We start from the raw sequence: 11281 nt of genomic DNA, 5'->3' as shown, positions 1-11281 counted from the left end.
TATCGAGAGGTCAATGTTAGAATACCCAGACTGATGAACAGGGGGTCGATAATAGGTTCGCAAACTTAACACCACTTATTGTCCGAACCGCCAATTTCTGGACCGAATGAAAATAAGCAAAGTAGACTACTTTTTGTGTCGAACTATCACTGAACGTGGACTTTCCACGACAGTTTACTATCTGACCACCTAGAAATTTGAACTGTTCAGTTTCACTAATCACATGCCCATTCTGTGAAACTGAAACATCGGGTTTTGTTGAATTTTGTGTTAAAAACTGTAAAGTCTCAGTCTTTCTGTGATTTAGCGTAAATTGATTTTCTACAAGCCATAGGCTTATGTCATGAACTGCACTATTTGAAACAGAGCCAACGTTGCACACAACATCCTTTACTACCAAGCTAGTGTCATCAGCAAACAGACATATTTTAGAATTACCTGTAACAATAGATGCCATATCATTAGAAAAGTAAGGAATAGGAGTGGCCCCAGCACTGATACCTGGGGCACCCCGAAATGACTGTTCCCCACTCAGAACCCCCACATCACAATCATTCTCTACACTGTGAACAACGACCTTTTGCTGTGTGTTGTTAAAGTGAGACTTGAACCAATTGTGAGCTACTCCCCGTATTCCATAATGGTCAAACGTCTGGAGCAATATCTTGTGACCAACACAATCAAACGCCTTAGTTGAATAAAAAAAGATGCCTAGTGTTGGAAACTTTTTCTGTGATCCATCTAGTACCTCACAGACAAAAGCAAATATAGGATTTTTAGTTGCTGAACCACTTCGAAAACGAACTGTACATTTGATAGCAAATTATGTGAAGTAAAATGATCAATTATACCTACAAACACAGTCTTTTCAATAACTTTATCAAACATTGATGCCATAGAAATCGGTCTAAAATAGTTTGCATTATCCCTTTCTCCTTTCTTATAAAGAGGCTATACTACTGAGTACTTTAATCGTTCAGGAAACTGACCACTCTTAAAGTAAAATTTAGAAATATGGCTAAATACAGGGCTAACATGTGCAGCAAGTATTTTAATATCCTGCTGGCACTCCATCGTATCCATGAGAGTCCTTAGTCTTCAGTGATTAAATTATTGACTCAGTCTCCCACTTGTCATTATCACATAGGAGTACTTCAGACATCAATCTTGGAAAGGCATATTCCAAGAGAGTTATATGACTCCCTGTAGAAACTAAGGTTTTATTTAATTCACCAGCAATGCTCAGAAAACGATTGTTAAACACTGTACATACATGTGAGTTATCAGTAATAGAAATATTTTCACTACGAACTGACTTTGTATCGTCGAACTTGTGCTGTTGACCAGATACTTGCTTCACAACCGACAATATGGTTATAATTTTATCTTGTGAATTTGCTATTCTATTTGCGTACCACATATGCTATTCTATTTGCGTACCACATACTCTTTGCATTCCTAACTACATTTTAAGCACCTTACAGTACTGTTTGTAATTTTCTACTGTAGTTTGGTTGCGACTACTTCTAACATTCTGACATAATTCCCACTTTTTTCAACATGATATCCTATTGCCTAGTTCTTTTTAAATGTGTCTCGATTTTGTATTCCGTGATATAACATCACATACCTTCAAAACCAGTGAGGCTTTATTTCATTTCCTCTTCCTGTTCTGGGTAAGATGAAGATGCAATACCGAAACCGGCAGTAACAGAACGCTGTTAATAAAGTTGTGTGTCAGATTCTAAACAAAAAAAGTATTCAGAGATTCCAAGTATTTCCGATTGACATTGTCGTCATAAGAAGCTCTCGGCTAAAAAGTGTTTTATGCCTTGTTTTTAGCGCCACAGTGATATTATTCAAGAGCTTTCTCGTCAGAAGAAAATTCAGAAGGAACGGAATATTGTCAAGATAGTCAAGAACAATGTGACGTTATTTAAATATCGGGGTGATGATACAATACCGAAGCTGGTAATAATAAATGACTATTAACACAGTTGTGTGTCACCCATTTAAAAAAAGACTTTACTACTATTGGAAATCAGATGCAAAAAAAAGTTCAGACATCTATATACCGTTTGTTCTGGCGCTCTGTCCGGGCTCTTACCGATAGCCTCAAACCAGTCGTTTATGTAAGAACCACTTATTTTTATGCAATAAAAAATCTTTAGTTATTGGAGTAGAACACTAGTTGCATAACCATATGTTTATCCTCATGGCATTATACCTGGATGAAATCTGATGATGTCTTAGGTAATTCAAAAAGCCTCACATTTTTCCCTTTAGCCACTATTACTATCGAGGCAGGAAGTTTCAATAGTATGTTACTATAAATAGACGATAAAATTTTGTTCACACATTACATGTTGTAAATTTATGAAACTGGTTTTTGTGTCAGTTAAATTCTTTGGTGAAACATTATCGCTTCTGGCACTTTGTCTTACCCTGCCCAGTACATGCTTTGTGTATTAGGAGAGAAACTTCTTGGAATACAAAACATACCTCGTAGCTCACGGAAAATTTTATACTACCCCCCTATATAAGTCGTAAAAGAATTTGAGCAACACCGTATTCTTAAGTAACAACTTGAGGACCCTAATGATAGCGGATTATATGTACACAGGGCGTCGCTCGACGAAAGATCCGTACCCAAAGACTGGAAAGTTGCACAGGTCACACCAGTATTCAAGAAAGATAGTAGGGGTAATCCACTTAATTACAGGCTCTTAACATTAAAGTCGATATGCAGCAGGATTTTGGAACATATGTTGTATTCGAACATTATGAATTATCTCGAGAAACGGTTTATTGACACACAGCCAACATGGGTTTAGAAAACATCGTTCTTCTGAAATACAACTAGCTCTTTATTCGCATGAAGTGTTGAGTGCCAATGACAAGGGATTTCAGATCGATTCCGTATTTTTGGAAGGTTTTCGACACTGTACCACACAAGTGGCTTGTAGTGAAATTGCGTGCTTATACAGTATCGCCTCAGTTATGTGACTGGATTTGTGATTTCCGGTCAGAGAGGTCACAGTTAGTAGTAACTGACGGAAAGTCATCGAGTAAATCAAAATTGATTTCTGGCGTTCCCGAAGGTAGTGTAATAGGACCTTTGATGTTAGTTATCTATATAAACGATTTGGGAGACATTCTGAGCAGCCGTCTTAGGTTGTTTGCAGATGACGCTGTCGTTTATCGACTAATAAAGTCAACAGAAGCTCAAAACAAATTGCAAAACGATTTAGGAAAGATATCTGAATGGTGCGAAAACTGGCAGTTGAACCTAAATAACGAAAAGTGTGAGGTCATCCAGATGTGTGCTAAAAGGAATCCGTTACACTTCCGTTACACGATAAATCAATCAAACCTAAAGATTGTAAATTCAACTACATACCTAGGAATTAAAATTACGAAACACTTAAATTGCAAGGTAAACATAGAAAATGTTGTGGAGGAGGATAACCAAAGACTGCGTTTTACTGGCAGGACACTTAGCAAATGTAACAGATCTACTAAGGAGACTGCATACACTACGCGTGTCCGTCCTCTTTTAGAATACTGCTGCGCGGTGTGGGATCCTTACCAGATAGGACTGACGGAGTTCATCGAAAAAGTTCAAAGAAGGGCAGCACGTTTTCTATTATCTCGAAATGCGGGAGAGAGTGTTACTGAAATGACCCAGGATTTGGGCTGGACATCATTAAAAGAAGGCGTTTTTCGTTGCGACGGGACCTTCTCACGAAATTGCAATCACCAACTTCCTTCTCCGAATGCTAAAATATTTTGTTGACACAGACCTACATAGGGAGAAATGATCACAACGATAAAATAAGGGAAATCAGAGCTCTTACGGAAGGATATAGGTGTTCGTTCTTTCCGCGCGCTAAATGAGATAGGAAAAATAGAGAATTGTGAAGGTGGTTCGATGAACCCTCTGCCAAGCGCTTAAACGTGATTTGCAGTGTACCCACGTAAATGTAGATGTATATACAGATGTACATGAATGGTCAGTAATCGGGAATGTGACAGGAAGGATCACCAGAATCAAAGAAGTCCAGTAAACATGGGCTATAAACTGCATGCCTTAAGAGCTACTAGCACTTCTTCGTCTTCGATACTGTGAAACAAATCTCTTCTACTGTAAGCTCATTGCTTTCCACATTTTTGGTGGTGGTAGTACTAACCAAAACAAGGAAAATATCCAATAAACATTTGTTACAAGGTGCGTAGCTTAAGAGCTATGAGCATTTGTTCATCTTCTCTACTGCGAAACACGTATCTTCTACTGAACACGTGACCATAGCAGCGTGAGGTATGTACTTTAGAGCCCATGTTTGGTAGACTTTTTGCTTCGAATTATCGTGCCTGTAATATCCCTGAATATTCACCATTGCTCCTGGGACACCATAAATGTCTTGTCAGATGGTTCCACCTCATGATTTAATGCCTTGATCACTTTAAGTTTTCATTCAAGAAACAGATTAGGATTAATCATGGCCAAGGTGAGAAAACAGGCGTCAGACATCATAACTGATATTTCTGTTCTTGTAATGTATATGAGACACATCACGATCGACAACCCGATAATTATAAAACTTTTGAAAGGAAACAGTAATCCAAATAAGGCTCTTCGGCTTCAGAAGGCGTACAGGGGCTACGAAGTGCAAAATGATATGGAGGTTACAAATATGAAATCTGTATTCCTTTGTTGTGGCTAAAATACAAATTTATTACGTACATAAACACTGTGAAGCAGTAAATAACTTTCAGCATGTACTTGAATGTTGAATAACCCTGGGAGGAGGGAAAGATACTTCACGTGAAAATGTTTCCACTAAAGAGATCATGGTATTTCTAAAAAATCGCCTTTCAGTGAGAGTTTCATAGACAATTTTCACCTGCACGTTTCCATCGCACGTTAAAAGTTACCAGCATTGAATGAGTAGCGAATTCTTATTTGCTTCTATTTCCAAATACTCACAGGTGCGTAAATATTTAATGTACAGTTGAATTTTTATACGATATACTGTTGCCTCTTTATAGCTGCGTCTCCTCACCCAGAAGTGCTTTTTCTATAATAACTGTTGATCTATTAGATTCATGAAACCTGGCTCACCTTTCAACCGCTGATTGACTGAAACCTAGGTATTGTTTTCAATAGGAATGATATTCAACGCATTAGCACAAGCTATATTTTCACGTTTCTTAAAAAGAAAATAACTTGTTTCTTTTCGCTTCTGAACCTCAATTGTAGTCCTTTTTTCTGGATTTTTAAGGGCCAGGGGTATCCTTCGTGCCTATCCTACTGAGCCCAAATTTCACGAGATTACAGTACATTTTTTAAATGGCCTCCGTTGTTGCTACAAAGATTCTAATTGGATATGCAGTTCTCAGGTCATGTGTCCGAATCTGTGCTTTTCTCAATAAATTATCTATTCCTACACATCTGGTGAAGTACTTTGGCACACAGGGAATGCAGATGCACGTAAATTGTAAAGGTGAACCGTCAACGTTCCCTTCACAGGTGGCAGCTTATTGCTAGTTATTTCGTGAAAGTAAAGCCTGAGCAATTATATTATCTCCCGTAAAACAACTGAAGACATTATTATACCTCCTACAACTGCCACCTTCACTCGGAACTGAGAGACAATTGTAGTGATACTGGTTGGTTAGTAAAAAGGAATGGGTCAGTTCGTTCTGAATCCTCTCTACGTGTATTAGGGTCATTTATCCGTAATGCCACACCATCAGTATCATCTTTGAAATAAGAGCTCGTTCAGTTAAAGGAACTGAACTAAACAAATTAATTACATTAGGTTATTAATTCTTTTATCATGGAGAAGTAATATCTTGAGAATTTAATTATAGTCCTTTTTTCTTGATTTTTAAGGGTAAGGGGTATCCTTCGTGCCTATCCTACTGAGCCCAAATTTCACGAGATTACAGTGAATATCAGGAATTCTGTAAACCATCATATCTCCGACATCACTGTGGCTGGAAAAAGATCCTGCAAGCACGGGACCAACGACGACTGAAGAGAATCGATCAGCTTGACTGAAGTACAACCCTTGCGTAAATTGCTGTAGATTTCAGTGCTAGGCCATCAACAAGTGTCAGTGTGCGAATCATTCAAGGAAACATCGTAGATGTGGGCTTTCGGAGCCGAAGGCGCACTCGTGTACCCTTGATAACTGCACGACACAACGCTTTGCGCCTCGCCTGGGTCAGTCAACGCTGACACTGGACTGTAGATGACTGGAAACTTGTTGCCTGGTCGGACGAGTCTCGTTTCAGATTGTATGGAGCGGATGGACATGTACTATTATGGAGACAATTTCATGAATCCATGGACCCTGCATGTCAGAAGGGAGTTGTTCATGCTGGTGAAGGTTCTGTAATGCTGTGAGACGTGTGCAGTTGGAGTGATATGAGACCCCTGATACGTCTAGATGCGACACTGACAGGTGACACGTACATAAGCATCCTGTCTGATCACCTGCATCCATTCATGTTCATTGTGCATTCCGACAAAATTTGGAAATTCCAGCAGGACAATGCGACACCCCACGATTTCAGAATTGCTACAGAGTGGCTCCAGGAACACTTTTCAGATTATAAATACTTTCGCTGGCCACCAAACTACCTAGACATGAACATTATTGAGCATATCTGGGATGCCTTGCAACATACTGTTTAGAAGAGATCTCCACCCCTCGTAATCTTACGGATTTATGGACAGCCTTGCCGATCCATCGCGTCAGTTCCCTCCAGTACTACTTCAGATATTAGTCGAATCCATGCCACGTTATGTTGCGGCATTTCTGCGTGCTCGCCGGGGCCCTACGCGACATTAGGCAGGTGCACCAGTTTCTTCGGCTTTTCAGAGTAATTACCTAATAAGTTAGACTTCTTACCTGAACTTTGAACTTTTCTCAAAGAATCTAAGTGTAGTTTGGAACCAAAAGAGAGTAGTTAGAGAAGAGTCTTGTAGCTAGATGATAGCCATGACAGGGGTGTAGGCCAGATCGTGCAGGATACCATATCACAAGCATAGTGAAACCTAGTGCTAGCCATAGCCAGGAGTCAGAGGACTTAGGGAATCTGTACAAAGACTTTGACCTCGATCACAGGAGATGGAGAAGAGAAAGCCTGGCTAAAATTACAGCACTCGCGGTGACGTGGGTAAAAAATGAATAGCAACAACACACACAAGTGAACTTTGTTGAGGTTGTGCAGCGCCATGAATTTAACAGGCTACTGCTGACTGAAATGAAGACTCATACGAGTGCAGCGACTGTTGCTACAATTGAGAGATGGGTGAACTAGGGACGGGCTACACCTGAATAAGAAACAGAGAGATAGGCCGGCTGAGCTTCTTACAGAAAATGTGTAGGGGCCACTGGCACATAAAGCAAGTTCCCTGAGGTTGCTAGTGTCTGAGGAGTACCTTTTTTTGGGCTAGAACCAGGGTTCAGGCATCCTGTAGAGAAATAAACTAAAATAACACAATAGCTTAGGAATGCAAAGAAAAGTAAGGTTAGCTTATTTCATCAGAATGTTAGGGGATTGACTAATAAGAGAGCATCTTGCCAGTTTGGAAAACTTAGAGAGCTCTGATACGACAGATAAACGGTGCATATCTGAGGACCACATAATCACATGTTTAGAGAAGTTCGCAGTAAACAGAAAATAAATTCAAAAACATTGAGATAAGTAGATTTTGCAGTGATTAGCACAGACAACGATGTGCTTATGAATAGTTCAGTTTTAACTGTAGCTGTATATAGTTTCCCACTCGAAAACCTCGCACTGTGTATGACGAACACGGATTCCTTACTATGCTGTCTATCAGACAGCAGCTAGTAGATTATAGTCTGTGGTGAGTCAAATGTATATTTTTTGTGGGATTATGGACAGAAAAATGATCTGCAAACCTTATTTAGCTCGTGAAATTTGGTCTTAGTAACTAACTTTCCAACAGACGTGGATAAAGGCAGTAGGATCCTAAATGAAAATGTTTTATTTAATGAAGCTCAAAACAATAAGGTAATTGTGCAATCGGTAACAAATGGTTTCTCTGATTATGACGCATAGTTACTTCAAATAAATAATATAGTGCCTTACAGTATAGATACTTCTCACTGGGAATCAGTTAGAATAAATAACGACTCAAGGATAAATATTTTAACAGCCGTTTACAGCAGATGTTCTGGGATAAAATGTATAATGAATTAAGTGGTAATGTAATCTATTCCCTGATAAATTCATGACATTATTTGGAAATAACTTTCGGAATAAGCTAATCAGAAAGGACATTAAATGGACACGTAAAAGTTTATGGATCACTAGAGAGATCAAGGGATCTTGTGAAAGGAAAAAGGAAGTATTTCTATTGACAAGAAAAAGCAAAAATTCTGCAGTACATGTACACTACATAAACTACTCAAAACGACTAAGAAAAGTTATTCCGGATATTCTATTAGAAAAAAGTAACTCTTACAATAGAATTAAGTCCACACGAGTGTAGTGAAACGAGAGATAGGCCATAGAACTTGATAGCACCAGTATTGAATTGAGTGGAAGGACTATAAATGATCAGTCATACATAGCAATTGCATTTAACAGTTATTTCTTGAATGTGGTAACAAATATAGGGATAAACAGTTCAAGAAAAAAATCACACCAGTATGCTGAAACAGTAACTCTCATAAAACCCTATCATTTGAGTGCCTCGACAACTTTCGGATCTGAAATTTAAAAAAATTATATATTTTCACAAACATAAAAGCTCATCTAGATTTGATGGCCTTTCCAACATAATACGAGATTAACTACTGACATGATTTTTCAAAATTTTTGAGAGGGTGATGTATTGTAGAATAGTATCCCACCTGAGGAACAATAAATTCCTCAGCAAATCTCAGTTTGGATTACAGAGAGGTTGTCCAACTCGGAATGTCATTTATACGTCCACTCGGCAAATTTTGCAAGCATTAAATTACAAAATAGCACCGACTGGCATTTTCAGTGACCTGTCTAAGGCATTTGACTGTGTGATTCACAAAATTCTTCTGGATAACTGAGGTTTTATGGCGTTTATGGCACATTCAATCAGTGGGTTAATGTCATATCTAAGCAAGAGAATGCAGAAAGTCGCGCGGGATTGGCCGAGCGGTCAGGGGCGCTGCAGTCATGGACTGTGTGGCTGGTCCCGGCGGAGGTTCGAGTCCTTCCTCGGGCATGGGTGTGTGTGTTTGTCCTTAGGATAATTTAGGTTAAGTACTGTGCAAGCTTAAGGACTGATGACCTTAGCAGTTAAGTCCCATAATATTTCACAAACATTTGAACATTTAAATGTAGAAAATTGTACTTTGTAGTTCAACCCATGTAGTCAGAGGAGATTGTTTTGACTGGGAAGAAATAATTTATGAGGTTCCACATGGCTTAGGTCGACTATGTTCCTCACACATGTGAGCGACCTTCCGTCCAATTTAGGCGACAACAATTAGAATTAATTGTTTTTTTGGATGACACTGGTACTGCATGCAATAAATCGAAACACACATACAGGAATACAAGAAACGACAAATAATGTTCTTAAAAGTAATATTGACTGGTATTCTGAGAAAGGTCTCACTTTCAATTTCAAAAACACACAGCAAACTTTGCTCTGCAGATCTACATGTGCTACATCAATTACAAGTGTAACTTGCGGCGAGGAAATAATAAACAGAGTGTAACTTCAAAATCCTTAGGCGTCCATATTGATGCTCCCTCCTACGTATATCTCGAGAAGAGACCGTGAGGGTAAAATCAGAGAGATTAGAGCCCACACAGAGGCATACCGACAATCCTTCTTTCCACGATCAATACGAGACTGGAATAGAAGGGAGAACCGGTTGAGGTACTCAAGGTACCCTCCGCCACACACCGTCAGGTAGCTTTCCGAGTATGGATGTAGACATAGATGTAGAAAGGTGGTGCGTAGGAATGACTAACGCACATCTTGGTAAGTATATAAAAAGAAACAGCCCTTATTAGTGGTCAGAATGTAGCCATATTTACAAGTAAATGTGTCATTTGGAAGTACACGAGGTGACAAAAGTCATGGGAATCATTATAATATCGTGTCGGACCACCTTTTGCTCAGCGTAGTGCAGCAACTCGACATGACTTGGACTCAACAAGTCGTTGAAAGTCCCCTCCAGAAATACTGAGCCATGCTACTTCTACAGCCGTCCATAATGGCAAAAGTGTTGACAGAGCAGGATTTTGTGTACGAACTGACCTCCAGATTATGTGTCATAAATGTTCGGTGGGATTCATGTCAGGCGATCGAGGTGGCCAAATCATTCACTCAAATTGTCCAGTGTTCTCCAAACCAATCGCGAACAGTTATGGCCTAGTGCCATGGCTCATTGTCATCCATAAAAATTCCGTCATTGTTTGGGAACATGAACCCCATGGATGGCTGTAAATCGTCTCCAAGTAGCCGAACGTAGCCATTTACAGTCAATTATCGGTTCATCTGGACCAGATATTGCGGTCCATACCACGTCAACGCAGCCCACGTCATTATGGAGTAACCACCAGCTTGCAGAGTGCCTTGTTGACAACTTGGTTCTGCGGCACACTCGAGCCCTACCATCAGCTCTTACAAACTGAAATGGGGCTCATCTGACCAGGTCACCGTTTTCCGGTCGTCTCGACACGTAAGTGTTACGGAGATGCTTCGGGAGCTCAAATGGGAATCCCTGGAGGGAGGGCGACGTTCTTCTCGAGAAAACTATTGAGAAAATTTAGAGAACCACATCTGAAGCTTGACTGAAGAACGATTCTACTGACGCCAACATACATTGTGCGGAAGAAGCTCGACGATAATCTGTGAAAAATTTGGGCTCATACGGAGGCGTACAGACCGTCCCTATTCACTCGCTCTATCTGTAAGTGGAATAGGGAAGGAAACGACCAGTAGTGGTGCAGGGTATCCTTCCCACGCACCGTACGATGGCTTCCAGAGTATCTATGTAGTTGTAGATGCAGATATAGATGTAGTAAAGTCCAACCAATATGGCCACGAACCCTGGAGAGGCGGTGCAGGCGAAATTGTACTGTTAGCAAACACACTCGCGTCGGTCGTCTGCTGCCATAGCCCATTAATGCCAAATTTCGTCGCACTGTCCTAGCAGATACGTTCGTTCTACGTCCAACAGTTATTTCGGCGGTTAGAACTGACAACTATACGCTGCTCTCTCTTCTTAAGAGGAGGCTGTCG

The sequence above is a fragment of the Schistocerca americana genome, chromosome 1, assembly GCF_021461395.2.
Source record: "Schistocerca americana isolate TAMUIC-IGC-003095 chromosome 1, iqSchAmer2.1, whole genome shotgun sequence".
In the NCBI taxonomy this organism is placed as follows: domain Eukaryota; kingdom Metazoa; phylum Arthropoda; class Insecta; order Orthoptera; family Acrididae; genus Schistocerca; species Schistocerca americana.
The sequence above is the reverse complement of the archived record's forward strand: the minus strand, read 5'-3'. Positions refer to the sequence as shown.